This window comes from Schistocerca americana, chromosome 2, assembly GCF_021461395.2.
Source record: "Schistocerca americana isolate TAMUIC-IGC-003095 chromosome 2, iqSchAmer2.1, whole genome shotgun sequence".
In the NCBI taxonomy this organism is placed as follows: domain Eukaryota; kingdom Metazoa; phylum Arthropoda; class Insecta; order Orthoptera; family Acrididae; genus Schistocerca; species Schistocerca americana.
In genome coordinates, this window is record NC_060120.1 from 362,320,860 (window position 1) to 362,325,592 (window position 4,733).

At 43.4% G+C, this 4,733-nt stretch overlaps 1 pseudogene; it reads right to left on the bottom strand.

Annotated features, from left to right (window-relative positions):
- Window positions 1–1,925: 1,925 nt before the first annotated feature.
- On the bottom strand, window positions 1,926–2,043 carry LOC124597023 (annotated as a pseudogene).
- Between the last annotated feature and the right edge of the window lie 2,690 nt (window positions 2,044–4,733).

The following is a 4,733-nucleotide window of genomic DNA, read 5'->3' on the forward strand; positions in this document are numbered from 1 at the left end:
CTCGTCCAGCGTGATGTGATGGTTATGGTAGACAGTGTCTTTTAATGAGACCCTCAAAAAGTAGCCACAAGGAATCAGATAGGGGGAATATGGAGGATCATGCATACCTGCCCCACTATATTAACAATAATCCAACGCAGTGACTCTGTTCCCATCTTGCATGAATCACTCGGTGCCGGCTCGATCCTCCAACACTAGCTGTGTGGCGACAAATAGTTCCAAAATTGCAACGTAAAGTTCACTAGCGTTCGTTTATCGCTTGAAAAAAGGGGCCAATAATGCCTCTGTACATACCGCAACCCAGACAATAACATTGGGAGAATGCAGTACTTTCGCTTCACACAAATGAGGATTCTCGGAACCCTAAAATCACCAGTTTTGTTTATTCATGACTCCTTTCAGGTGGAAAAGTGCTTGTGTGAAGCGGATGCAACCAACATAAAATTCTTCAGTATCAATCTTTCTGAGAATCTGGGTTGCAAAATCAGCCCTCTGTTGCGCATCTCGTGGTGGTTTTGGATGCGAATGGAAACATGTGCAGACTCTGTCTCAGTATTTTCTGGGTGGTTGAAGGCTTCAGTGTAGTGTCTGCTGCAATTTTTCGGACTGATTTCCTTGTGATTTTGCCGAATAATTCCAGAAACAGTGACGACATTATCAGGAGTAGCTACAGTTTGCCTGGGGTCAGCATTCCTCGCTAGACAGATGAGTAACGCTGACTGTCCATTGGAATTTGGCGATGAGCTCGCGAATGGTTTCGCGTCGCATCCTTTTGGAATATTAAATCGTCGTTTGACAGCTGCGCCTTGTTGCCTTCGGACTGTGTTTTAATCCGTGGTATCCCAATATCAAATAAACACGCTGTTCAATGCCATGCTCTTTTCACGGTTCGCCGGTGGAAGTGACCGCTCTGAGCTGTGACGCACTATTTATTGCCGTTACGCACAGCGATTACACCGCCATCTGTTAGCAGGTTTCGAAACTTCCATACAAAATTCTTACAGCATTCGGAATGAACATGCCGTTTGTTGCGCTCGTCTATCGATTTTAGTTTTCGAGATACTTAATTCCGAAATCAGGAGCTCTTTCGCGGGACACACTATATATGCCACGCTCTTACCGTTACTCAACAAACGCGTGATGAATCGCGTCGATCTATACAATATGGAAACAGTCACAGGATAACGACTAATTCTTAGGACTGGTCGAAAGAGAGATTTGTGAGACATTTGCTCCGAGCTTGGATTAACCTTTCTTGGAATTCTTTCCATTAATCTACGGTTGGGGTCTGCATATGCGGTCATTTCACCTTAAACAGCTTCAAACAGATAAACCTAGACACTTGATGTCTGCGACTGCTTCCAAGATCTCATCGCCGTTCGTGCAGTAGAACTATATCGACATTTTTGTTTACTCACAAGCTTTGAATTAAGTGTTCCGGATCAGTTCTCAATCAAGTGATGAACTGCAAGTCTCCGTCGGCTTCGTATTTCGCAACTTCAGCTTTTCGTGCACAACTACATAGTCTGTTACCGAACGTCGGAAGTATGTATTTCGTTTATTAGGCAACCGTGCCGAACTGTATCGAGCTCAGACCTGAAATGAAGAAATAAATCGTTACTCTTGGGCCTATCAGTGGGATAGAGAAAGTCCAGTTTCACACAATCGGTGCTTGTTTCCTCAAGTTCTCCAAAGACTCATCATACACGCGCTTATAAGCAGCAGCACTCCGTCTTCAGGCCACAAGTGGCCCATCGGGACCATCCAACCGCCGTGTCATCCTCAATAACGATGCAGATAGGAAGGGCGTGTGGTCAGCGCACCGCTCTCCCGGTCGTTACGATGGTTTTCTTTGATCGGAGCCGCTACTATTCGGTCGAGTAGCTCCTCAATTGGCATCAAGAGGCTGAGTGCACCCCGAAAAATGGCAACAGCACATGGCGGCCCGGATGGTCACCCGTCCAAGTGCCGACCACGCCCGACAGCGCTTAACATCGGTGATCTCACGGGGACCGGTGTATCCACTGCGGCAAGGCCGTTGCCTACGCGCTTATAAGACGTTTCATAATTGTAGAACTAACTGACAATATTGTCAACATTCCAGCGACTTTTCTTAAAAGCTGTATCGAAGTGTGCCCTCTCCACTCACATAGAACGCTTCGTTGTGCCAGCGATCGACAAAAAATTGTTAGAATCTAACGATACCTAGTAATATCCAGAGATCTTTGCCTCTTTAGAACGTCTGCGCTAATTTTTCAGCTCTGTGCACACTTATATATCTAGCTGTCATTTTCGCTTCCGTGCTACATTATAAATTAGACTGAGGAACTGTGGCTCGTGAGAGGCACAACTCCGGGACGATTGGTTAAGGAATGAAGGTGGAACGTATAACCGCTCTTCTAATTAAGAACAATATTATCAGTCTTATTTTCATATAGGGGAGTGATGATCGATAACATCAGTAATAGTTAATAGCATTGAAAAGGTAATGATTAAAATTATCGATTATAATCTCTAATCAGAATAACGCCCGCAGCAATGTAACGCTTCAAGCAAATGAAAGATGGTTTAACGTGGTTACTTTTGCTTCTAAATTATACTGTATAAACTATGCGCGAGTATCGTTAGTTCTCTTTTCTGCTCTCTGAATAAGACCACTTAGATGCGGCGTGCGATATAGCGGGCATTTCCGTGTGATATGCTACTTCTTCTGTTAAATTGCATGGTAATTGACTATAGTTAATTTATACGGGACAGACTCTTGCCGTAGCTCAAGGACTGAGAATATCTGTACATGCCGAATAACTGATAATTGGATGTGTGGACTTTACGAAGGGACGGTAAATTTAATATAAGAACGGGACTGGACACTTAGCTTTGTGAAAATAAGAGCGTACGTAGTTTGAATGACTGTATCGAAGTATAGTACTGGACCATAGTCCTTGCTATAACATCTTTGAGTGACGGACTAAAAAAATCACGGGCATTTTAGTTGCCGTAATTGCTGAGAGTAACTGTAGGATCAACCCTCCTTTCCCCTCTATGCAAAATGCAATCATTCATGGCCTTTTAATTATTATTGAACGTTGTTATTAAAAAACTAAAGTGATTTCCATAACGTCGTCTATATTGGCGAATAATCACTAACATCCAAAGATGTTACTAACTATATATATATAAATGACCTAGTAGATAGTGTCGGAAGTTCCATGCGGCTTTTCACGGATGATGCTGTAGTATACAGAGAAGTTGCAGCATTAGAAAATTGTAGCGAAATGCAGGAAGATCTACAGCGGATAGGCACTTGGTGCAGAGAGTGCCAACTGACCCTTAACATAGACAAATGTAATGTATTGCGAATACATAGAAAGAAGGATCCTTTATCGTATGATTATATGATAGCGGAACAAACACTGGTAGCAGTTACTTCTGTAAAATATCTGGGAGTATGCGTGCGCAACGATTTGAAGTGGAATGATCGTATAAAATTAATTGTTGGTAAGGCGGGTACCAGATTGAGATTCATTGGGAGAGTCCTTAGAAAATGTAGTCCATCAACAAAGGAGGTGGCTTACAAAACACTCGTTCGACCTATACTTGAGTATTGTTCATCAGTGTGGGATCCGTACCAGATCGCTTTGACGGAGGAGATAGAGAAGATCCAAAGAAGAGCGGCGCGTTTCGTCACAGGGTTCTTTGGTAACCGTGATAGCGTTACGGTGATGTTGAGCAAACTCAAGTGGCAGACTCTGCAAGAGAGGCGCTTTGCATCGCAGTGTAGCTTGCTGTCCAGGTTTCGAGAGGGTGCGTTTCTGGATGAGGTATCGAATATATTGCTTCCCCCTACTTATACCTCCCGAGGAGATCGCGAATGTAAAATTAGAGAGATTCGAGCGCGCACGAAGGCTTTTCGGCAGTCTTTCTTCCCGCGTACCTTACGCGACTGAAACAGGAAAGGGAGGTAATGAGAGTGGCACGTAAAGTGCCCTCCGCCACACACCGTTGGGTGGCTTGCGGAGTATAAATGTAGATGTAGATATTGTCTTCGGTAACGCAGCAACAAATGACGGGTGATCGACTGAACCAAAAAGTTAACATTAATTATTATGAAAACGCGAAATTTAGTCGCCGTTACAGTGAAGGTGTTTATGGCTACTCCATCTGATGTACTGTATAGATCTAACTAAAATCCGAGCATATACAGTAGATAATAACATTATATCTTCCGTCAGAGAAGTCGACGATAGCAGGTCGACGGAGGACGGCTACAAAACGGTTGCGACCTTATTAATGTAAGCGTTCAGGAATTCGACCGAGCTGTACAGGCGACATCTGAAAATTAGAATGAGGCCAATGTTTGAGCTGCCGCCTCCTGAGTAGCAATGTGTTGCTTCTCTCACTGCAGAGTTCTGTTCGCCTTTGACCTGGGTTGGTGCGGCTATTGCCATGTGGACTTAATCTGCGCAGAAGTGATGCTAATGTTCCTAACGTAAAGGTTTGGAGATTTACACTCAGCAAAAACTTAGCGACTTCTTAGCTATGATACTCTCACCTCTTTTGGGAGCAACAGTAATGCTGACGTTCTATAGAATGGAAAAATAGTTCAACATTAGTTATTGTAATGAAAAACTTCCTTGAGGCTTATTCATCAGATGGAAACTATGTTTTGGACAAACTGCGCTATGAAGCATTAAAAAACATAGTGACTGATCATGGTTCTTTCATTATATGAC